Source organism: Python bivittatus, unplaced genomic scaffold (assembly GCF_059951505.1).
Source record: "Python bivittatus isolate LINGU-HERP-01145 unplaced genomic scaffold, Pbiv_v1 ctg000010_np1212, whole genome shotgun sequence".
Classification (NCBI taxonomy): domain Eukaryota; kingdom Metazoa; phylum Chordata; class Lepidosauria; order Squamata; family Pythonidae; genus Python; species Python bivittatus.
The window spans coordinates 2,488,884-2,514,159 of record NW_028277029.1 but is presented as its reverse complement, the minus strand read 5'-3'; the positions used below and the strand labels follow the sequence as shown (position 1 = coordinate 2,514,159).

General features: G+C 45.7%; 1 protein-coding gene and 1 long non-coding RNA gene across 12 annotated transcripts in view; both read left to right on the top strand.

Moving 5' to 3' along the window:
* Positions 1-3,722, top strand: part of LOC103058761 (uncharacterized) — a 145,137-nt gene extending 141,415 nt beyond the window's left edge. For 7 of the 8 annotated variants that reach the window (XR_015797435.1, XR_015797460.1, XR_015797464.1 and 4 more), the window contains one exon: positions 782-3,722. This is a non-coding gene — a long non-coding RNA (uncharacterized LOC103058761). The remainder of the gene's footprint in view (positions 1-781) is intronic. The other variant, XR_015797476.1, reaches the window with a different exon arrangement.
* A 17,605-nt stretch (positions 3,723-21,327) lies between these two features.
* The window catches only part of PPARA (peroxisome proliferator activated receptor alpha), a 33,055-nt gene continuing 29,106 nt past the window's right edge, over positions 21,328-25,276 (top strand). The window contains exon 1 of one of the 4 annotated variants that reach the window (XM_088147598.1): positions 21,328-21,541. The gene's annotated coding sequence lies outside the window, so the exon portion shown is untranslated. The other 3 variants (XM_088147852.1, XM_007425927.4, XM_088147731.1) reach the window with 3 other exon arrangements.

Below are 25,276 nucleotides of genomic sequence, written 5' to 3'. Positions count from 1 at the left end.
ATCAAGTTCCCTAAAACCATGAAGAACCACAGCACGTTTTTCCACCAGTTTTTGGTGGAACACCACCCAAAATAGGTGCATCAAAACTCTGATAAGCTTGACGCGTCTCTAACAATTTCCCGTTCCCCCCCCAAAAAAACCAACCCAAAAAAGGAAGGAAGAAGGGGGGGGGGGAACCCTGGAGATAGATTTTGGCCATCACCTGCCATTTAGGTTCTTGGCAGCGAAATAAATAATTTCCATCAGTGTGGGTCCCATCTGCCAAAAGTTGCCTGCATTAGAATTAAATTAAATTGTTAGTGAGTGGGAGGAGAGAAATTAACACCAAGCTGTACGTTTTCAGCACCAGGCTGATGTTTTTGATAATACATAGTTCCGCCTTATGTAATGCCACATAAGTGGTTCCTCCTGTTTCTGGCAGTCGTGACAGACATGTGTGGATCATCTATGCATCTGGAAGTGGTCTGCTACACCACATATTCCTAATCTGTGCCATATGGAGCCCAAAGAGTGATTGTCTACCCTGAATGTGCCATGAGTTTCAAGGCACCTTACTTCTGAGTAGACACAACCCAAGTAACAGATTGGGGAGGGGGACAGGTTGCACACCACTCAGAGTCTCTGGATTCGCGCAGTCTTTAAGCCCTGTAAATAAGTACATTAAACAAATACGCTAAATAAATAATAAACAAATAAAAGCACAAGGGTTTGTTAAAGTTCTTCACCAGAAAATCAACGTTTTGTCCCAAACTATTATGCATTTCATATTTTTTCTCTGCAGTCAAGATTGCAGATTCCGAGATGCCTCGCCGAGAATCTCGTCTTTTTCTTTCTCCACCAGAGCATGGCCAAGAAGATCAGAAGAAGACACCGTTCACCAAACTCAGGTTCTTAAAATTATGGGTCATTAGAGCAATTACTGGTTGGACCAGAGATCAGAGAGTGTCCCTAGATAGCCTTCGCTGGAGTAACGCTGCTTTGCAGCCCGGTTTGTAATTTCGTAGCAGAAAAGTACATCAAATGCACGCAAACGTGCATTGGGAATCTAAACAGCAGGTGCCAGCCTAGGCGTCCAGTCGAAGCCTGATAGCATCAAAAAGACGTTGCAGCATCATGTTGGCATCCTTGTGGCTTCCACCAGACACCTGTGCTAGCATCTGCTTTTTAAGGTTGGAATCTCTCTTCTGTTGGCCCAGAATTGTTCAGGTCCCTTTCACAGGCTGATGACAAGATTTAAACTTTCAGGACTAAAAGTTCTCTGACAGTGAATAAATTTAAAGTTCAGAACAGTTCTGAGCCTCAAATCGCCACATCTTGGCTGGGTCTTCTGGAGTTGATGGCTCGGCAACATTGAGGACGACCTCTTTTCCAACCAGGCCCAAAGGTCACATTTGCATAAATTCTGCAAATACACATCCGTTGGTCCTCCTCACAGCCTCCCTGGCTGCTCACACCTCCTATTCTGAAAAGCAAGGAGAAGAATTCCTTCCTGAAGCCTTTCCTTGGGATTTAATAGAAATCTGGGGGTTACCGAGCGGACCAGCAATTGCCGATAGTTCTTCGCTACCGTGGAGAGTTTGTTTGCGTTTTTGTCTTACAGGTGGCCAGGAGGTCTCACGGGGGACGGACGGACGCCAACGGCCCTGGAATCAGACTGTCCTTTGGGGTGAGGTAGTAGGTTGTATAGTTTTAGGGTTAGACCCTGCCTGTCAGATAACTATACAATCTACTGTCTTTCCTGAAGTGGCTGTGATAGCAACACAGGAGACATCTTCCCATCCTTCTGGAAACTGCGCCTTGTTACTTGTGCATGGTATATACACCGAGTAAAAGCTTAGAAGGTACGGTAGAATATTAGAAATTCAAGCCAACATCACAGCCCAACAGCCTGTTTCTTACAATAAACCCACTGAACTTATGTGATGTTAAGCTGGTGGCTGCACCCACCTCATCAAAGTCCCACCTCTTTGACCTGCCCCAGCGCCCATAAAACAGGGCGAGCCTTCAATCCTGTGGTTGTGGCCACCAACCTGATATTTTTCACACACACACACACCCTGCAGATGCCCTACTTCCCCATAATGTCTTTCTGTGTGTGTGTGTTGTACCCAGAATGAACAGTCCTTAGGTCCTGATTTATACGTTTGTCTAACAATGGACTGATTTTTTTTTTTCAAAACGAAAAGAAAAAGAATAACTCTTGCAGAGATTTAGAGGACAAAAGAGTCACTTTCCTTTGTGTAGGAATTTCATAAAAGTTTTAAAAGATTGCAAGCTGATGCAGATGTCAGTCTCAGAAGAATTGGATGGCTGTCTGAAATTGACACTGATGAGAATTGACAGCGAGCATCGGCGGGGAAGGAAGATGGTCCAGGCGTGTATTCCTAGTCAGTGTTCCTGGGTGGCCACTTATGCAGACTGCCAACCATGACACATTCCCATCACAGTTGACTTTCAGGGTCACGGGTGAGAGAAGGAGGAGGGCACTTCAGGATGGCTCCTCACAGTGAGGTGGTGACCCATGGATGAGAAGGTCCCTGAAGGTGCAAGATTGTTGCCTCCTTCGTCATTTTTTTTTAAACTCTCCAGCCTATCCCAGTTCTGGTCTTCCCAGTGACCTCCCATCCAAATACTTTTTAAAATATTTTCAAATTTTATTAATAATATATAACAAACAGAAAAAATAGTCCATTAGTGATCCTACAGCAAGAAACTACAATATATTACAGTGATTAAGATAAACGAAACATAATGGGAGGAAGAAAAAAAAAGAGACTAAGGGGAAAAAATAGGATCCATGTGATGTCAATATAATATTAATTCAATCCTTACACTTATTATTAAATCTAAACCATATGGAAACATACTGAGCCAACTTCTCAGTGTTAGAATATAAGGACGTTTCAAAAATGTATAAATAACACATCTCTTAAATCTATTCCTTAACATCAGGAGTATACATTTCTTTTTATGTGGGTGAAAGAATTATCTTTCCCAAGCCCCAGGCTCGGTAGAGTGAGAGTTCTTCATAAAATATCAAATTCCCTCTTCCAGGCGTATAATTCAACATCGTGTTTACATCCACAGCTTCTTCTTTTTTTCTGAGACTCTGCTAACATGTATTGTAACTTGAAATCAGAAGGGAGCCGTGACGGGACATGACCAAATCATGTGAGTCAGAGCGTCCTCAAGTCTCTCATGACGCCAGTCGGATGATCTCCCAGCCGAGGAGGAACCAGACCCGGCACTGAGTTTCAGGGTCAGTCAAGGTCAGCTGAAGCTTCACCCAGCTTTCCACGGGGTGAGGTAGTAGGTTGTGTGGTTTCAGGGTAGTAATTTTGCCCCAATCAGGAGATAACTATACAACCTACTGCCTTCCTTGAGGATCAGCTTTGCAGCCTCTGCCTACGTTGGTTTTATGCCACATTCTGCTTTATGCAGAAGAAACCAAGAAAAGTAGTTGGGGAGGAAGCTGAGAATTTCCTAGCAGAAAAGGCCAATTCTCCCATTTATAGAACTGCACCTTTCCATCCACCTCAGATATCCTCCCTAAGTCTTCACGATCGCCAAAATAAATGTATATGTGGATATTAAATTATTCCCTTGATCAAAGCCTTTATGTCAATAAATCCTCCTGTATTTGCCAGTCAATGCGTGTTTCTAGAAAGCCTCTCAACCTCCTAATTATCTCAAAACTGGAATAAAAGGTTTTGCGTTTTCAAGTATTTGTCTTAAGTGTCATTTGTCTTAAGTGTCGATTAAATTGTCATGGTTGTCTTTTTCCCAGGGCTGCTAATTGATTTACAATCAGATCCAGCGATCATAATTTTATAGCAGAAAAAAACTGATACGGGCTGGGAAAGATTTCTGGGTTTATCACAGAGATGAACAGTTGAGACCAAGCAGATGTGGACTCGAACCTCTTTCTACAGAAGCATTGAAGGGGGGGGGGATCCTAAAAGTCAAGGTGGTGCCCACGATCGCGTGATTTTACGTGCAACGCACATAAAGAGTGACGGTAGTGCTGTGATGACCATCTTGACTTTTTTGACCCACACGCATACAGATATCCTCCTGCTTGGAAGTATTCAAACACAAACAGAGGCAAGCCCAGAGGCTCTTGTGAACAGCAGCGGGCAGGAGGAAGAATTTCAAAGTACCGAACAGAGCAGAAATCTCTGTCTTTGTGTTATGATGCATTAAGTGTTGGAAGGCCCTTTGAGCCTTGGTGAGAAAATTGATTGTGGAAGCTCTCTCCCTAAGTACAGATCCATCAATATTTTTCAGTACGCTGGGAGAAGACAATCTAGCCTTAATCCGCGTTGCCCACGGGTAACCAACGCAAGTATTTTGATCCAGTTCACGTGTTGATGCTCAAACGTCTATTTAAAAGACGCCTGTTTTATTGGGGAAAAGGCGGGGGGGGGACTTGTTACGAGTGATGCCCCACCAACTTCTTCTCAGCAGCAGCAGCAGCAGCAGCCCCGGGTTCTCTGTCTACAGAGAGGTGGAGGCAGATTCAGCTCAGATCCAACTATTTCCCAACGCTGGGAGGTTGCCAGCCTGTCCGCCAGTCACCCAAAGAAGGTGAATCCCGCTGTGCCAAAATCCAAATAAATGTAATTCCTGTATAAACCCTACCCAGCAATTCACATGAGCCCGTACACCTTGTTGCACGTAGCCTACAGGTAGAAATCTTAGCGGAGGGCTAAATTCTTCCTTCCCGATTATTATAGACAAAGACGGTCTCATGCAAAAAATAGCTCTGACAACACACACAGTGCGAGGATGGGATTCTGCAACTCGGTGCCCGCGTGCCAGACTGCTGCTAAAGTCGCGGGAGTGATTTTTGCAAAAATGTGTGTTCTTAAGGCACTACCAAGCTGTCTGCAGAGACACCTTCTGGAAGAAAGAAGCGGTGGGCTTGGGGTCACTACCTCCTGTTGCTCTGGTAGATCATTCAGTAGTGTGAACGTATGTGAAAATATTGCTCCCCGATTTGTAGTCATCGCGCTCGCTTCTGAACAGAGAAAATCGCCTAGACAGCTTATATTTAAAAGGCCGTTTAAAAGAAGCTTTCACTTTAACAGGATCAAATGCATTCCTGAAAATTATTTTGAAAACAGCTGAAGGAGGATTATGGAAAATACCAAGCAGGAATCATCAGCATGACCAGCTAAAGGAAGCTGTTTGATGTTTAGTTTCTTTTTAAGTCACAGGGAGAAACATTCTTTTATGACTGGCTGATCTGGATTTTTCATGAGCGTTCAGGGTCTAGTTTTTAGGGCCCGAATGTTTTCATTCAGTTGCAATGCTAAATATGATCTTCTGTGGCCAACATTATTATGGAAGGACTCATCTCCAGTTAAGGGGTTCCTGCTGTCTTCTAGAAATGTGCTACATTTCAGGAGGATCTTAGAGTTATTGAAAGAGTATCAAGGAGGTGTTTTTAACACATACATCCAAATCAAAGCATCTGTTTGGAATCCTTGATATTCACCATAACTTGGCACATCACTGAAGCGCTTTATTCTATCAGCAGGGGTGTCCTCGGAGGGAGAGTCAAAAAAAAGTCAAGACGTCAGACACAACCACAAGATTGAAGCCCTGCCCCTTTCATGGCCACTATCTTGACCGTTGTGGGTGCCCTGCCTACAGCTCACTTCCTTGTCAACAACATGCATTTTTGCAAAAATCACTCCTATGACTTTGGCAGCAGTCTGGCACGCATGCATTGAGTTGCAGAATCCCATCCTTGTCCCCTGAGGTGCAACCCTACCCAACTGCAAACTGTATGTTGAAAGTCTGCTGGTGGGGGGGGAGGATTTTTGTCAACTGACTGTGAAGATATTCTCTTGGCCTGGAAAGGAAAAGGTCCCCCTCCTGCTTTATTGATGTCTCGCTAGGCTTAGTTGGAGCCTCACTCTCAACATTTCTATTCTCCGCTGAACTTCGCCCAGGCTGATTTATAAAGCCTCATGATCTCACTAGGTTACATAGTGCTGTCTCAGTTAATGCTCACTGCATCTCCCAGATTTATGATGGCTTTTAAGCCAGGCTGTACGCGATGAAAAATAACACTTAAAGGAAGAAAAAATAAAACCCAGAGGATCAAAAGACATTGGGGTGGTACGATCGCTGGAGATGTATAGCCATTTTCTGTCCCTGTACTCTGGCGCTTTCTTCATTACGTAGGCCCACCAAGGTAGACTCCGCAGGCGAGCTGGAAAGAGATGCCTCGGCGGCCTTCCCGTCTGCAACATCAATTACACACCCTTCCAAGGCAGATGACAAAACAAAGCAGTACAAAACTCAAATTCGTATTTAGCAAACAAGAACAGTGAAAAATGAGGTCTCTTTCAAGCCAAGCTTGGCTGCTAGGGACTGGACACATCCATGTAGCTTTCTGGACAACAGGGAGGAAATTACTCTTCGTTTGTGCTCTTCAGGAATATTTTCTGGGGCTTCCTGGCATTTCCCATCCAAATATTAACCTGGTCTGACCCTACTTAGGTTTTGGGTATCAGCCAAGGTAGAAACGAAAAGAAGAATGTCTTGGTATCTCATCTTAGACTAGTGTTTCTCAACCTTGGCCACTTGAAGATGTGTGGACTTCAACTTCCAGAATTCCTCAGCCAGCAAGGCTGGCTGGGGAATTCTGGGAGTTGAAGTCCACACATCTTCAAGTGGCCAAGGTTGAGAAACACTGTCTTAGACCAGTACTGACAAATAGATATTGTTCAGTTCTTGAAATATATAATGGACGGCTCACACATTAAAACATCTGCACAGAACCATAACTAAAGGGAAATTGAAAGATGGTTGCCCCAGTTCTCTGGGCACCTGGCTTTCCCAGCTGGTCAATATTTTCTACAGTTGGACTACCGATTACAGGATGATGGCCACAAGATGGTGTCAAAGAGTTGCAGGCGGCTTGTAGGAGGAGACTCCTGTTAGTCTACAGTAGCCAAAAATCAGGAGGAGTCTGGTAGCTCCTTTTCCAACTAACACGTGTTATTAAAAGTCCGAAGCTTTCAAAAAATCTATGCATCAGACTAGCCCCTCTATGCATCCGATGAAGGGAGCTGCAACTCTGATGCTTTCTGATAAAATGTGTTAGAAAAGACGCTTCCAGATTCCTTGTGGTTTCCAAGGCTGCAAAGAAATTCAACCAGTGCTCCTCAGTTGCTTCTTTTCCAACGTGCCTACATTAAGCCATCTTTTATCGTTATCTCTAAATTCCTTAGGACCCTTTCCCTGGGCTTAAGGTTTCAAATCCACCTCCAATTTCTCTTTAGCTGAAAGATTGGGACAATTTTAATTAGAACCGTCTGTGCTGTAAGAAGAGAGGGAGGTGTGCATCAGCTCGGGGACCAAACCTAGCTGTAACCACAAGGAGGCACACGGTCCTTTCTTAAAATTTCTGCTCCTCGACAAGCGAGAGGCTTTGCCGTCATCGCTCCCGCTTCTTGTTCCTCCTCGCCATCCTACCGCTTTCCAGATTATTCAAGGAGGCCTGGTAAGGTGTTATTAATCTTCCTTTTCAATAATTAAAGTATTGATTTTGAAGATGAACGAGCAACTGAAATGGCCTAAGACGGCAAAACATATTATGATGTATTGGAGAAACCTACTATATACTGCCATAATCCAGCTGGCTTTGAATTCCTGGCTCACCTCGGTAACCTCTTTAAGGGTGGACAGATCCCGGAAGCTCACCTGGGCGGAATCAGCTGTCGGGTGAGTTTTCTCTGCATGAACGACCAAAATATCCTCCAGGCTGCAGAGAAGTAGGAGGACAGGTGGGACGGTCTATTCTCCCAAGCTTTAGGCAGGGCGATGGTTGGGTCCCCGTTGGATGGGGGGTGGGGGGAGTGTTTATGTGGGGTTTTTTGTGCTGTGCATGATTAATTTTTATTTTTTGCATTGTTCTCACCTTCTTTTTAATTGCAAAGCTAGCCAAAGTTGTTAGGAGTAGGGCACCCTCTAAACCGAATAAATAAAAAAGCAAGACGCCTCCCAAATGTATACGAAAGTTGGAAAATCGACAGCCTATGTATTTGATACATCATCATTACATATTTCATATACATGACCGTTTTATATATCTCTGGTTTGGGTCCTGTTGGCCCAATGGTCCTACCATGTGGAAATCTTTGTTTTTCTAGATCCGATGAATGCTGAGGTTGAATTGCATTCAGGTTCCAGCAGTGGAGAGGCAAGAAGCAAAATAGTGGGGGGATTCGTTTGTTGAAAGCTGGGGCTGCAAGGGCATCCATGGGGGGCAAAAAAGTCAAGATGGCAGCTGAGACCATGCAATGAAAGCTCTAGATAATAAGCTGCCCGCTCTTCCTACCAGGCTCAAATCCTTAAGATATTATGGCAGATTTTAATTTAGATGATGAAAAACACAATCGTCTACCTGTGGCTATTTAGGGACTTACGCATTTATTTATTTATTACACCTAGTTTTATGCTGTCCCACTCAAAATGAGTCCTGGCGGTTTACCACGCTTCTATAAATTGTTCGAAGTTACTTAATCAAAAGCTGATTTTTGGCATGTTCCAGCAGCAAGCATATTAATAAAGGAAAGTATGGGGAAGCAGTACAACTTCCTTAGCGATGGACTGATTAACTAATGCAACATTGTGCGTGGCGTTAGAGAAAACACTGATCCTTCTGGACGAGTTGAGTTCCGTGGAGCCAAACAGGGGTGTCTGCAGGGTGTGGTCAAAACAGTCAAGATGGCAGCCGTGGCAGTGCAATCAGAGCTCCCTCAGTGTGTGATGGGCTTTGTGTGCGCCCTCTTCACTGGCTCCCTCACTTCTTTCCATTTACACGATTCAGTTTAAATTATCCTTGGCTTTTATCTCTCTTCCTTCTTTGGTCTTCTTCCTCACATCGTGCATCTTTCACTGAAGGTTTCCCCTTTACCCATTTCGTCTAGAACGTTTTGCGAATCGGTCAATGAAAACCTAGTTGCAACCCACATAACGTCGCACTTTATGCAAATAAAGGAAGTCAGTAAGGCTTTCTAATATTTTTAATCGTATTCAGGCGTCTGAAAGGGGCTCGGAAAAGTCAAGCTGGTGCATTGCCCTTTCTCACGTGTACAAAGTGGGTAGGGCTTCATTCACCGCCACCATCTTGACTTTCTTGCTGCTCCCTGTAGATGCCCTGTACATGAATAAAAATTATTTTTTTAACGCCCCCCCCCCCGCCCTCCTCAAGATACTCCTGATTTCTGTTGTTGACCTGTTGTAGACATTTCCCTACGTAAATTTCACATGGAACTTATTCCCTCCGGCAGAGAGCAAATAATTAATAAAACCATTCGCCCCGCTTCTCCGGATCTCCAAAGGGCATTCTAGCTTCGGTGGTAGAAGACTTTTCCTCTTGGAACCACAATGAGATGGAGGACAGAGAAAATGATAGAAAGGGTGAGGAGCAGTAGATACACCCAGAAGGTTCTGCTATTGTCCTCTGCATTTCTTAATGCCTGAGCAAACGGGGGCCTGCCCGGGAAGTTAAGCAGGGTTAGGGCCGTGTTAGGGCTAGATGCTAGACTGGGAAGTAGAAAAGCGGCCTGAAGGAAAGTTCTAACAAACCACTGTTTATGTTATGCCAAACGGCATGGCTGCATCCATGAGACCAACAGTGGAGCTTGGACTTCAGAAGTGGCTTTAGGGTACAAACACACACTCGTGCACTATTTTTTTTAATCTAATTCTTATTAAAGCTCTTAAACAAGCAGATAAAAACTAACACAAACGAATATAAAGGAAGGAAGGAAAAGGAAAAAGAAAGGAATCAAAGAAAAAGCAAGAAGTGCAAGGCAAGAAAAAAGATTGAGGAAAAATAGAAAAGGAAGGGAAAAAGATATAAAGAAGTGGCCTCCGATATTCTTCACAGCAGTTACAAGTACAAATATATTTTAACCTCTCTCTCTACCTTTACATCATAGTACTCTTCTTTCTATAATCTATTCTGTCTGATCATCAAAACCATAAATCGCAAGTTCATTTTTTTTTCATTTTTACCCAAAAAGTCCTTAAGAGGCTTCCAGTCACCAGTAAAGGTAGGTGGTGTCTCTTCCTTAATCAAAGAAGTCAATTTATCCATTTCAGCAAACACATGCTCAGGCAATGAGTCACATACATCTGTGCACAAGTCCGGGTACTGGTGCATAAAACCTCCGCTGCTGGTGTAGGACATGGGTGTGCAACCTTGGTAGAGCCTGTGGCCTCCAACATCACCTCTCGGGTGCTCCTGTCTCTCTTCCTTCCCTTCCTCCTCCCAGAGACCACCTTCCCTTCATCCAGCTCTCTACATCCTCTTCAGACCTCCTCCCGTGTCCAGCATCCCTGTTCCTCCGATGCCCACAGTTTTCCACACTGAATGCAGGAATGGCACCCTCATCCTCTTCTCCCCTTGCTCTGCTCCCCTAATTCTCTTCTCCTCACTCAGCCACCCATTTTCTCCTTCCTGAAAGCCTTCTGCCCCTTGTCCTGTTCCAGTTACACTGACCACCAAGAGGCAGTGCACGGCTAGTTTCACCCTTATTAGGAATCACCAGACGTACATAGCCAGACGTTATTCCATGGAGTTCAAACCTTCTACTAGGAACTGAACTCATGGACCTTCCCACTTTAGATGACTTTATACAGTATATTAGCTTTAGGAGCTATCAGGTCCCGGAGCTCAGGAGCTTTCAGGAAGGGATATGAAGAGGCTATCCAAAGAGTATATTCAGCGCACCCACTCTCCCTTAAGCTCTCAGAGCAAGGAGAGAGACAGATGTTACAGTATGCCATGCCCCCCCCCATGTACATCATTTCCCCCCTCCCACAACCAGCCACCTACTCTTGCTTTCGTTTTTCCCTTTCCTGCAGCGAAGTCCTCTCTTACACAGACCGCACTATTGGGAAGAATTTTCCAGAAACGAATGGCCAAGATTTTAAGAGATTTCACGGACACGAATTGCAGGATTTCTAAAACTGATTTAACTTAAATTTATTTTTTTAACATTTCAGTTTCACACTCGGGGGGGGGGCATTTTATATGCAATAGGTCTCAGTGAAGGGAAAATGTTTATGTTTCACTTGTGGTTACCCCTATTCCTTTATTCGTTTTAGCAGACAGGTAAGCAGCATTGATGGGTTGAAACTCCGTACCTGGATTTCATTTCTGTTCAACAACCACACCCATTCTCAAGGGCACCTACGAAATCCTCAGTCCAATGGAAGTTGTGGATCCAGAAGTTGGTCTAGGAGACCCAGCTAATTAGGGAGTTTCCCCTTCTTTCTTGGCCACAGCAAGCGTTCCAGAATCTTGGAGATACAGATAAGAAGGACAACGCAAGAAGGATAAGGATTTTGATCTAAGGAGCAATTACTTTTTCCACAAAAGTGCTGACTCCTGAAGACAGTTTATCAAGGAAATGCTATCAGTTTTGTAACTCCTGGAAAGGTTTGCATGGAAGATCAGCAGTGGCCTTGTTGTTCAACCTTGGTCTTGTAAATTAAAATAAAACACTTCCTCCATCATCTGGAAATGATTGACTTAGATGCTTTCTTCCTTTCTGAAGAAAAAGACAAAGATGAATCAACCTGCATGAGAGCAGAGTCATCGTTCACTGCAGGTGTCTAACCATTGCCATGTCTTTTGTCTAGCGACCAGGAGCATAGAGCAGAAGGCTGGGTGAATCACCTTTTAAGCCTTAATTCTGGGGATTAAGGTAGGACCAATGTGGAAGGGTTTCCTTTATCTGAAAGGGGACATAGCCACACAGCAGGAGAATGTTCAATCTAGATGCTCTTGCCTGAAATTACTAAAACTAAGAAATCTAGGAAGAACCAGGGTAGGCTTCACCAACAGAACTGACCAACCTTCTATAAACTATGGCTTTGGGGAAAGGTTGCCTTGAAAGCTATCTTGGAGCCCAATTTTTTTTTAAATTTATTTTTTGTTTCCACTTGCAAGGAGATTCATCTCTGATTCTTGTTTCATCGATCAAGATTATTAGTTGAAAAATCCCAGTGAACCCTAACCCTATTCTGCTTTTCTCTGCAACATCTTATTTGGGTTGCAAATATTACCCATTCCGATAGGAAGAATCATTGAGATATGGAGTCCAACTTTCTGCTGTGGTCCTGATGATAGAATATGTGCCACATTGCCAATTAAACAGATATCTGAGATTTATGCACTGGTTCCGTACTTGATTCTGAAGAGGCAAAAATGTTACAGTGTTTTCTGATTTGGTCCATTATCCACGTCAAATGCATCTCAGACCTTGGAACACTAGGACATAAAGGTCCGATAGTAATTCTTGCGTGCTTGAACCAGAGGACGTTTCCCTCTGCAAAGAGAGAATGTTATGAAAAGTATGATATGCATCAAGGATTATCTGCTGACTCAGGGTTGTCCACAGGGTGTGGTCAAAAAGGTCAAAGAGGGCAGCTGCAATGGTGTGATTAAAGCTCCGCCCATTTTTTATGTTGACTTCCTTGATTATATCCATGCTGACCTTGGAAAAGTCACCAATTTATTGGTCTGGGGCCATAAATAGTTATAATTTGAAGAATCATCAGCAAAATTATGATTCTAAGCAGATCTAGATAAGAAGATCCACTACAGTGAGAAACGCAATACAGCACATTTTAATGGTCTTTCCGCTCTTGAAAAACTCATTGTTCGTTATGTTTTCCACACATGCAAAGTCTTGTTTTCCCGTTTTACAAGGAACTGACAATGTTTTTGTTAGCAATCTTGGAGACAGAAATAACTAACAACTGGCAAAGAGCTTCAGACTAAAGTCCAGGTTTCAGTCCTGAGTTCCTACTACCTACCAGGAGCATTTGACATACTAAGACAAACTGGCAGAGATATAGTTAAGAAAGATCGTTTTCTGGAACCTGGCTTCCTTATGTATCAGATTTCAACAGGGGACCTTTGTCTCCCATTATGATTTGATTTATTTTTCTGGGAAAATGACTTCTTCTCGTTTATTAGGCAGATGCTAGAACTAAGGAGACAAGATGGAACTTGAAGAAGGTCACCCTGACATTCCAAACACCACTGCATTGTGTTGGTTTGTCTGTTATTTTTGTTCAAGGGGTCATAAATAACCAAATACCAGTTAAAACATTTATTTAAATGCATTTTAACAAAAACGTAGTTTCTGGATTTTTTTGTGGGAAGGTTAATTAACAGACTCCTTATAATTTCCACACCTCTCACCTCAAGACAGGCAGCCCTTATTACTCCACATGAGCTGGGAAATTCTAAGGGTCTCATGAGGGGACATCAGAGGATCCCAACGCCAGAATAGTGACTGCAGCCCTACAATATAACCTTCCAAGACTTTGTCCATCAACAAAGCCCAGGCTACAAAATGTGTGCCTTCAAGGGAGACCGATATGAATTGGCCCTTAACTCTTTTGAATAGCCGAGGAACAGCTCTCCTCCCTCAACCTCAGCTTTGCCATCTTCAGCACAACGATATAGATTCAACATCTACCAAGGGCTGCAAGTATGGCATCATGTTGCACGCCTGATTTTGGTATTGCATCCTTGGATGAGAGTATTCTGATTTCTCTTCAGATCATATACTGTAAATCTTTCCTTGGATGAGATTATCAGATGTAATCGGTGTTGCTGCAATAGAGTTGTGGAACAAGAGCAAGCGTCTAGCCAAGCGTCTCTGGACATGGATTATTTTTATTATTATTTTTTCCATGTTGAGATGATAAATGCAGAGAGGCAGCCAACCAGTGGTTGATGGGTTAATGTGGATCTTATTTCCTAGGCCTTTGCTTTTTTGGACATGATGTCAGCATAACATGCTATGTTTATCCCAGATCCTTAATCAACTATGTAAGCATAGCGTGACTTCAAACCCTGGATCATAAGGTCAGCCACCTTTTATACGGAGTTAGGCTGGTATAATCAGGCGTGTTGATCTATTCACGTGCAATGAATGGGTTGTCTGTGGCTCGTACTCCAGGGCCTGGAAGATACTTCATGGCCACAGCAAAAGGGATTAGTGAAGAGCTGGTGGGATGTACTTCACCCCTGAGAGATGAACCCCTGTGTAGACCTGGATCCTGGGACAGTGTGGTGCCCAAACTTGCAGTGCTACAGTGGGGTCCCTGAAGCTGAAGGAAGGCAGGTCCTCATCCTACCTTTCATATGATTCCTGTTACACTTGCAATAAAATGGCTAAGAACAGTTGCCTGGTTGCATGTTCACTGCACCCAATCCTCTCATCTACTTCCCCCAGGCAAACAGTGGGGTCCAAATCCCCATATCCAGATGCAAAGTCTTCCTGTCTCATGCAAACCTGCTGATCTATGTGCCTGCTGTAGCTAAAGCCGCCCATTCAATTTACAGCTTTATAAAAATGTCAGTTATTTTCAGAAATAAAAAGTGCTTTTTTTAAGCAACATGATTACATCAAACTAGTATTTCAATTCCCCCGTGACATAGGAGACTTCAGCGTGAAGATCATATACTGTACTCAGTTTCGCTCAGACTGTTATTACTGGCGCAGACCTGTTGCTCTGTAGTTATTGATGTACTCAGGTGTATATTCTGTTGCAACCCATCCAGATTAATCTGTGTACAAGGAATTGAACAGACCCAGTTGGCATGTATTTATTTATCCTGCAAATATTACTACATCATATATTACCTCCATCATAAATGTGATTATGCAGATTAATAATTATATTGTGTTTATTCCAGCTCATGTTAAATGGAATTTCTGTCCATTAAATTAAAAACAAGCAAGACAAAACACGGTCCTTTGAATTTGCAAGGATTCGATGCAAGAAATAAAGCTGAGTCACAGTGATTAACCAAGCGGGGGGGGGAAACCTTCATCAAAGAACTCAGATAAAGCTTCACTGGGTTAAAAAAGGATAAGAGGCCTTCCAACCTGTTTTGGAAATGCTTTTCAATCTGAGGCTCAGTATTAGCATAAATGTTATATGCTAACCATGAATAAAGTATTAGCAAGTTAAAATTGTAAACACATTGTGAATTTTATTCATGTTTTAGCAGCAGCATTATTAAGCCAGACGTATTTATCACAAATACATTACAGCCCATTTTAACATCACAATTGGAATTGACATTAAAAAGCAGTATTTGTCTATAAAGCAATCTTGAGATCCACCTTCCAAGCAGTTGGAATAGACGGAGTGGCAGGTGGAAGACAGGGCTTTATCTTATACGTCCCATGTTTGCGTAGCAATCGGTGCTTGATCTAATCAACCTCAGATTAGGAAATAGAAGGTTTAAATCTTGTGTAGGGCTAAAGAGTGGGCTTCAGCCACACCCTCCACAGGACATTCCTGAAATATACCTGATTATCATGCACAGAGATAGTAACTACTGCAGTTGCTGCAGGAGTTATCAACATAAGCAAGAAATATGTCCCCAGCTGGCTGGCCAGAACGTTAGCTGATCTAAAGGAGACAAGTGAAGAAGCTCATCTTTTTGATCCTGGCTTTGAAATGGCCTCGAAAACTCACTCTTAGAATGTATATATATATTCTCTTTTTATACATTTTAATTATGTATTTATTTGTTTTAATTTGTTGTAAACAGCCCAGAGTCCCCCATTGGGGGGAGATGGGCGGGGACAAGTCTGCTAAATAAATAAATAAATAAATAAATAAGTGTGTGTGTGTGTGTGTGTATTAATTCATTCTAACCATTTGTTCTTCTCAAATTCTATGGGTATATCCTACTGTGGTGTCTCACTCTGAAACACTGATCACTTCCCTGATGATTAAATAATAATAATAATCATCATCATCATCATCCAGGTCCTTTTCTCATACCAACAAGTTGGTTAATCCTTGGAGACCAACCTTCACGGGCAGGAATCTGCAGAGACAGAATACCCGATGATCGCGAGCAACCTGAGTTATGCCATGTTTCCTACATGGTTAATCACATGGAAAGTTGACCCACCAAAATCAGTTAAGTTAATCACGTCCCATTCAGCTCAAATATTTTCCTCTCTCAATATCTCGGTAAAGAAAAAACCTTGGGAGCATTCTTAAGTTTTGTTTAGGTGCCTGAAATCAAATATCTAATGAATTGGACCTGCACATCAAACCTTGAAGCTCATATATTCAGGTGATACTGAACAGCCATTATCAAATAATTCACGCATTTCTGACAGATTAACAGCATGGCTGGAACTTGGAACAAATTTATATATTCATTAGAACAGCCCCTTTCTCCACTTGCCTACCTATTTCTGATGTAAATTAAATCCTATAACGATTGCTGAAATCCATTGGATTCAGTTGCAATATTACTGCATTGGCTCCTAAATGTTATTAATATGCTATGATCATCAAGGTAAGAATGGTGAATCTTTGGTTCAGCTTTTACCACTACTGTAACTCCAGTGACAATGATTTCTTTAGTATTATGAGCACTGGGTCTATCTAATTACAGAAGAGCCTTAGTACCTGAGAATTGCCTTGATCGAAGGCCATCTATTCAAAGCAGCTTGTAGTCTGTGCCTTTGGGAAATTTACAAGCAGGTCATGTTCCTACTGGTGCCTTCAGCTTCACAGGAGATGCTTTGAGGGGCCTCCTTGAACATCTCTCCTTGGCCCAATTGCTTCCTTGCAACAGGTGCAGAGGTTAGGTCTCCCCCCCCCCCTCCTCCTCCTCCACTACTACTACTACTACTACTACTACTACTACTACTACTTCTTCTTCTTCTTCTTCTTCTTCTTCTTCTTCTTCTTCTTCTTCTTCTTCTTCTTCTTCTCCTTCTCCTTCTCCTTCTCCTCCTCCTCCTCCTCCTCCTCCTCTTCATTTAGCCAAAGAGTCACTGCTCCACTTTCAGATTCCAAAAAGCACATATGGCCTCAGCTGCTTCTCCACCTATGTCGATGAAGTTATATTACAAAAGGCAATTTCTGGTAATTGATGTTTATTTTTTAAAAAGACACATTTAAGTTTTCCTCTGGTTAGTTTACTGAAGCCAAAATACCAGTTACATTAGATTCATACCTTATTTGTTCCTGATAAGTTTAGAAATTGTGGCTAAATAAGTATACTATTTTTTTTCCAATTATTTTTCATAGTGCATTGAAATCAGTCTCCTGAGATGGAACTGGGAAGAATTCAGAGAGATAAGGCATTTGTTTTTAACTGAATTAAATTATCAAATGCAACAGTATTTTCTGTGAGTCACCGCAACAGGCCTTTGAGCTGCCAAAATCTCCTAGAAGATTCAGAGAGATTAAATTGTGGATATGATCAGCAGCTTTTCAAAACTCTTTCATCTTATTGCTATTTCCTTTTCTTCCTCTTCCTTCCTTCCCTCCCTCCCTCTTTCTTTCTTTCTTTGGGAGGAGGAGTTCCTCTCCTGGAGAGCTGCTTTTTCTCTTAAGTTCTGCTCCCCTATTCTTACCTATATCCACAGTTCTTTGGTCTGACTACTTGAGTTGTCAGGATCCCACACTTGGCACCTCAGTCCCATGAAAGAGCCACATTCTCAAAATAAAGCCCACAGCAAACACAGCTTGGCCACCATCAGTCCCTCAACCCAGAAACACGTCGAAACGCTTTCAGCCAAGGAGCATTTGAATTTAAATACAGCACTGAAAGAAGAGTCTTTGGTTGTAATTAATTTAGGAGGGGTGGAGCAGAAAGCAATTCTATCTTCCTACCTTGCCAAGGCGGTAATAATCTTTAGGTTTCAATAAACTAATGAAACCCTTAATCACCTCTGGATAAATTATATAATATTTTCTGTTAAGAAAGTGGTTTTCTTTCTCCTTATTTCATAGTTTTCTTTCCATCTCATTTCCATATATATATACACACACACACACACACACACACACACACACAAAGTTTGGTTTTTAAACTTTTTAAATAAATTGCCTTGAGAAATTCTTTGATTTGGAAGGCAGCATTGTCATGGCGCCTTCCAAATCAGAGGATTTCTCAAGGCAATTTATTTAAAAAGTTTAAAAACCAAACTTTAAAGGATACAACATTGTAAATACCCTGGAAAGAGCCTGTCCCAACCAGGCTGGGTCAGGGGTAGTCTGTCCTAATGTGTTCCTGGTCCAAAGCATGACTTCTGGAAACACAATACTGTTTTTGCTACAGCATTTTCTTTGCATCGTTAAAAAAGGTCTTCCCCCCAGCCCATACCAACTTTTTTCTATTCTTGACTTAATCACTGCGCTGTGGCAACTATTGGCTTGGATCATGGCCACGACATTTCCAGTGCTCCTTTGCATGCAACTAGTGGGCTGAGACCCTCCATCGCACATTTCCAGGTTCCTCCGGCTGGCTTCCTGCCTTTTCCAAGCAAGGCCAAAAGGCCCTGGGCTTTTTTGGATTTGGGTTCTCATTCGGAAGGTTCTAAAGGGGGACTAGGTTGCAAGGATCACTCTTGGTTGTCCAACCTAGTGCTAATCCCTGAGTCTAGTTGTGTGAGTCTTCCATCTCTCCATGAAAGCATTTTATGGAAGGGTCATGGCACCTGCCCTCTGGAGATTCACTTGGCCCCCACGCTGGCCTTATTTAAACAAGCTTCTTCAGGACCTGGCCTTGGGTCAGAGCAGTAACAAACCCCTTGAGTAGTGTTTTTCTTTCTTTCTTTCTTTTTCTCTTTCTTTCTTTCTCTTTCTTTCTCTTCCTTCCTTCCCTCCCTTTCTTTCTCTTCCTTCCTTCCCTTTTTTCTTTCTCTTTCTTTCTTTCTTCTTTTTCTTCCTTCCTTCCCTCCCTCTTTTTCTTTCTCTTTCTTTCTTTCTTTCTTTCTTTCTTTTTCTTCCTTCCTTCCTTCCCTCCCTTTTTCTCTTTCTCTTTCTTTTCTTTTTCTTGTTGGTGTTACTTCTCTAGACATTTTTTGTTAGCTTATGCACTCTTTTGTTTTCTCTTGTTTATTCTGTAAGCTACCTGGAGTCATGCCTATAAATTTTACAAATAAACAAACAGCCCTTTTTTCGTCTCCAAAAAATGTTTTTAGTGTGCTATTTGCAGAACAGCCGAATAGCGGTACGTCAAACTGGAGCCAGGCTGTCCATAACTGTTCCAATTCTCCCTGGATTCAGGCTTCTTCTTAACTCAGAGCCCTGTTCTACTCTGGAGTAGCTGGCAAATTGAAACACTGGGAGTGCAGAAGGATGTTTCTGATGTTCCTCATGCAGACCTTTCTGTGATGGATGACTTTCTCAGCTGGTAGGCCCCTTCTTCCAAAGTTCTGCTTTCACTATTGGCAGACGCTTCCAAACAGGAATTACAACAGTGTAGGGCAGTGTTTCTCAACCCTGTCAACTTGAAGATGGGTGGACTTCAACTCCCAGAATTCCCAACCAATTTGCAGTAACTGTTGGCATAAGCTCTAAAATCCATACGTGCATTTATTTTGCTGCGTAACATGGAATATATATGGAATTAACTCGCTTTCCTGCAAGCTACTCTCTGGGACCCAGAACAGGTGACATTAAACAAGCATCTCGCATCTTGTACATATGCATTCCTTCCTTCCTTCCTGCATTTCCCAGGAAATCCCCTCTTCCTGCCTATGTTTTGCATCCTACAAGGTTTGGATGTGCGTCTAGGTCCACAAGGACACCACGCTTCATGTTCAGCACAGCAGCAGTGCTAAGGGAGCTCACATCAACCTTTGCGTCTTGGACCTGAGAGGCCCGCAGAAAGGCTGAATGGGCTGTTACGCAGAGACACCTCCAGTAATAAGCGTTTTATTACTGTGCAAAAGCCGCGTTTGGTTAGGAAGAGTTTTTTCCATTAACCACTCGGTCAGTGGAATTTCCTCCTCAACGTTCGGCTTGCCTGAATCGCCGTGTCTTTATAGCAGGAATTTAATGACTGCTTTGTGACCCTTGTAAAGAAAACTAGACGTATTCTTTATATATGTTTCCATGTGCTAGCACAGCGTTTCTCAACCTTGGCCGCTTGAAGATGGGTGGACTTCAACTCCCAGAATTCCCCAGCCAGTTGAAGTCCACCCATCTTCAAGCGGCCAAGGTTGAGAAACGCTATGCTAGAGGATTAGAAGCCTACATACAAATGTTCTTTTTAATGAAAACAGAGTACTGAACTTTCTTTCTTTTTTAATGAAAGCGGACTATTGGACTGTGAAGTGTGCAGGATGGTCGAAAAAGTCAAAATGGTGGCCGTACCACCACCCAATCAACCCCCTTTTTATATGCGACACAGACTACGGCCCCCTCTTGACACCCGCTCTCCCCAGCCCAGCCAGTCATGCCCATTTAAAGAAGAAGCGAAACACGCTTTTCACTTCCCGGCATTCACACCACTTCCATGACAATGGTCCTGGATGCCCTTGACGTTATTTCCCCGAAGAACCCGTTTCGGTCCCCAGGGATGCGTCGTCGTGCAAAGGACGGGCCCCCTGAACTCTCTTGCTAGCTTGCACCAATTCACAGGGCTGCCTTGGCACCGGCACCCAGAGTCCGTCTATGCCAGTGTTGTCCAAGCCTGGCCGCTTTAAGATGAATGGACTTCAACTCCCAGAATTCCCCAGCCAGCAGGGCTGGCTGGGGAATTCTGGGAGTTGAAGTCCACTCATCTTAAAGTTGCTGAGATGGAGAAACACTGGTCTATGCTGAGCGTTCAGGAGACACCCGCGTTGCTGTCCCCTCCGCCATCTCCCGCTGGCACCGCCGGGCAACTCGGCTGCCTTCGCCGGCGGGTGGGCGCCCAAGCTGAGTCGCCCTGGGGCACCTTCGGGCTCCGTGGCACCGGCGCCCGCGCGGGCTCCACGCTGCCGCCCCGGAGGAAGGAGCGGAGGGGCGCGCGGAGCCCCCGGCAGCGTCGCCCCCTCCTTCCCCGCAACGGGGACGGCCCGCGCCGGTCGATTAAGGGCGTCCTGAAGGGTCGCCGCCCAGGGAGGCGTCGGGCGTCGTTTCGTTGGTTCCGGGCTTTGCCCGCCGGCCCGGAGGGGCCCCGGCGTCTTCCCCGGGCGCGGCGGCTCCGAGGGCGCGGACCGGCGCCGGCCCTGGCACGGCGGGCCCGGGACCCCAGCCGCAGCCCCTTCCGCGGGCATCGCGGCGGCTCGCGGGCGCGTCCCCCGCGGGAGGCTCGAGGGCGCGGGCGGGCGGGGCGGCGCGGCTTCTGGCGGGCCTCTCCCGGAAGGGGCCGAGCGGCCGCCCTCGAGAGCGGCCCGCCCCGCCCGCACCAGCGCACCCCCGCGGAGCGCCTGCCCGGCAACCCGGCGCGTGCGCACTGCGCAGAGACGCCGGCGCCTCTCCGGGTTCCGCGCCGGGTCTTCGCGGGCTCCTCGCCGCCCTCCGACTCGGTGGGCGGGGCCGGCCGCGCTTGCGTGCTGCGTGCGTGCGTGGCCGCCTCTTCCCTGGCGCGGGGAGGGCAGCGGGGGACGCGGGTGCGCGGCTGCCGGCGGCGACCTCACTTCCGGACCTGTCGCGCGGCCCAGGCGGCGGGAGCGCGCGAGGGGCCGCGGCGCTGCCGGGTCGGCGGGACGCAGCCTCCGTCGGGACGCGGGTACGTGTGAACGCGCGGGCCGGGCCGGGCCGGGCGGCGGGGGGGCTGAGGCGGCCCCCCAGCGGCGCGCCCGTCTCTCGCCGTGCGGGCCAGCTGCACCTGTTGCACTGCTGCCTCGGGAGGGTAGGCATTCCCGGGAAGTTGCCCGGAAAAGGAGGAGGAGACGCAGTGGCAGCGGCAGCGGCAGCGGCAGCAGAGGCGCTGGGGGGGGGGAGGAAGGCTGCCAGTTCTGGGAAATGCCCCCACCGGGCGGCGGGGAGCTTGACCGCGGGGCAGAGGATGCCGCCGGCAGCCGGGCCTGCTCCGCCCTCGGCGGCGGGCGCGGCGGGGGTCCCGTGCCGGCCGGAGGGCTGGGACGTGCCCAGGAGGGCCCCGGCCGGGAGCCGCGGGGCTCTGCCTGTCCGAGGAGGCGGACGGGGCTCCTCCGGCCGGGCGCCCCTTCCCAGCCCCCCCCCGTGGACCGGCCGGGATGCGCGTCTGGGGCGAGCCGGGCGCCTGTCCCGCCGGGCCCCGCGCGCCCGGAGTCTGCTCAGCGCGCAGCCCGCGGACTGAGCGCCGCTCGGCGCGGGGCGGACTTTGCGCGGGGCGGCCCCTTCGCGCTTCCCGGCCAAAGTCCAGCCAGAGCAGTCGCCTCCGGAGCCCCGCGGAGTGGGAGAGCGGCGCTTCCTCGCCTGCGCCTGTGCGCGTGCCACGCGCGTGCGGAAGGGGCGGGTTTCTCGCGTGGGCCGGGGCGCAGCGGTGCTCCCCCGAGGAGGGCCGGCCCGGCTCGGCTCGGCTCGGCTCCCGGTCCGGGGCGGGAGCGCTGCCTCCTGCGCGGCAAGCACGTTTCTGCAGGTCGCCTTCGCTCTCTGGCCCGGTGGCCGGCTGGGGCCCTCCGGGAAGGACGGGAGGGCGAGGGCCTGCGGGGACGGTGAGTCCGGGAAGGGGCCCGGCGGGGGCGGCGGGTGGCTTTTCTCAGCCCCGGAGGCTCAGCTCTGCCCCGGGGCGTTGGCATCTCTCGGGGCCACACGCTTCTGGACTGGGGCAGTGCAAAGATGGGCTGCTTAGCAGGCTGCCTGTCTGGCTCCGTCCCGCTTGCAGCCGCAGCCCACGCGCAGCAAGTCTTTTTTACGGACGGCTTCGTTTTCTCTCCATTCTGCTGTCGGAATGGAGGATTCGTCAGGATCACTATTCGTTTCCCTCGTGTCCTTATCTTGGCTTCTTACAGTTGTTCTCTGGACAGATGACGGGCGTGGATGCAAAGCAATAATTACAGTATATCGCTCTTTAGATTTCATAATGCCTGGTTTAATAACATCTGCCTTAATACCTGCTGGGGACCATAAACAGACTACTGTTGATTTTCCCTGCAGTCTGCCCCCATTCCCAGCGTTTCGTTAGCGCCAGAATGATGGAGTCTACGGATGTCATTCCGGATTACAAACGTTGCTACAAAACGTACCTTACTGACTGGTTCTTTCAGTACTTACTATTTAGATGAGTTATTTAAAAGAAAAAGGGAAAAAAGCACTCCAGCAGGAAATGGCCAAAAATGTTTGTGCTGGTGGCAAGCCGGCATTTCGGGTGTTGTTTTCTGTTCCTAAAAAGAACTTGTTTTGCCTTTTTACTAATTTAGGACCTTGCATTTTAAGAGCTTTGCTCCTTTGCCTTTTATACTAAAGCTTTTCTTTCTCTGTTTTTTGGGTGGGTGCTTAAGGAGTGGATCTAATCAGGCCATTGTTTGTTTACTTCTCTTGTGAGTGGGGTGTGTATTGATCATTATATATTATAGTATTGTGATATACGGAAGTGAAATGCCTCTTTAAGAGTGTCACTGATAGTGCAACACACGTTGTAGCAGTTTACTCTTTGGGTAGACCAGCAGACATCTGGATGATACGATCTTTTTATTACTTTTGGACTTCGTAGGGTAGTAATACTCTTTTTGTATAAAAGGCTGTTACGGAGAAGTTGAAGAGCAGACCTGGGGGAGGCTGCAGCTCAACTGATATTTTTCTTCTCAGCTTCTAGAAGTATAGGGCAGATCCTGACAAAGGTTTTTTTTTTGTTTTGGTAAATAGAAGCATTATGCGTGTGTCGCTTAGGACTCACCTTTCTCTTGTAATGACTAGAAGTCATTCTAACTTTAAGAGGTGGCTTTGGTAATGTTTATGTTATTGCTGGATGTGGAGCTAAGAAACTGAAAGCAGGACAAATGAATTGGTTGTTCACAAACTGGATACAAATAACTAAAGCAATGCTTAGCTAAGTAGATACTCAAGATTACAGTTATTTGTAGCTAAGAGCTCCTGCAAAAAGGGCCATTTATTTACATGTAAAGATGTAGGATCTCTTTGCACGAGAGCATCTTGGGAAATGCAGGCTGGTTCACCCGTTGTGCTAAATACGATGCGTTGACTAAGCAGCACTGGTTGGATTCACGCATTGTGCTGGGCCATTATGATGGTTTACCACCGATAGCAGTTGGGTTCACATGTGTTAAGTCAAAACCAAGCAAATCGCTCTATCAGTTAGCGCATATATGAACCTGGTAGTAGTTTCTGATCTGTGGACTAGGTTTCTGCGTGGAGCTAAACAACTATGACGTAGTTTGCTTGTTTTGCCTTAGCGTGCTAGTTGAATCCAGTTGCAAACCCTTGTTTATGGTGTGGCAGGTTGCTGAAACTCAGCAGGTTTGGACTGGTTTATATATTTGTTAACTTCTGCGGCCGCCCACTCGCCAAGCCATGCCTCATGGAAAGCATCACGTAAGAAAACACAACCCAGTAGCCATGCCTTCTTTAGCGCTGCATAATTAAGACGTTTATGAAGATGCCACCTTAAAACCCAGCCAGGTCTTGTTTTCATTCTGCAACCGCTCCCATTCTCACTCCCTGGATAATTACTCTGGTCTGCTTCTGTTGGCTGTGAATGGGTGTTTTGGCTTGGCTCTATAACTGTAGCAGCAAGCTGACATGCCCAAATGTGGGTGATTGAGCTTCCTTCATGATTGTTCATGTCAGAAGAAGTTTCATGGGTTCAGTTTCTGTGAGCCAAGTTGTAGTACCTGTCGCTACTGGTACAGAAGGAGCAAGGAATTGGAGTCCTGGGCAGAAGTACAGGGGAATGCTCCAATATTTATCCAGTTAATGGTAGTCTACAGAGATGTTTTTTCTTGCCACGGAAATAAAGCCAACCTGCTTAGTTTGCATCTCAGGTGGCATACGGGACAAATAACAATAACTACTGTACAAAGATTTCCAAAGCTCCTCCCTTTAAAGGGGACTCAGAAGAAGAAAGAGCAGAGAACAATAACTCCTGCAAACAACTGGAAGAAAAAGGATAGCTAAAAGTGAGTTCAGCTGAATGGTGTCAGTCTGTGAGGGCAGGAGGCACTGCTGGTGAAATAGATGCCCTCTGTGTTCCTCAGAGGTACTCCTGAGCCCCAAGACCACCCTTAGGCACCCCCAGATCTCTAGCTCATTGGGAGACCTTCAGGAGCAGAAAGGAAATGTAGTCAGATGGCACATGGGCTTTGTTTCACTGTGAAACTTTTAATCCATTTAATGGTGTGATTGGTATTTTCAGTGGTGATTATTTAATTAAAGCTATAGCACATCCATACACCTTGGTTTGAAAGTCACCAAAAGCTTTGAACTCTCTCTGATCTGATGCAAAAAAGGTGCATAAATGTACGCAGACGCTTTGGACAAATGAACAGCAGTGAATTTGCTCTTGATCTCTACTGTCTAATTG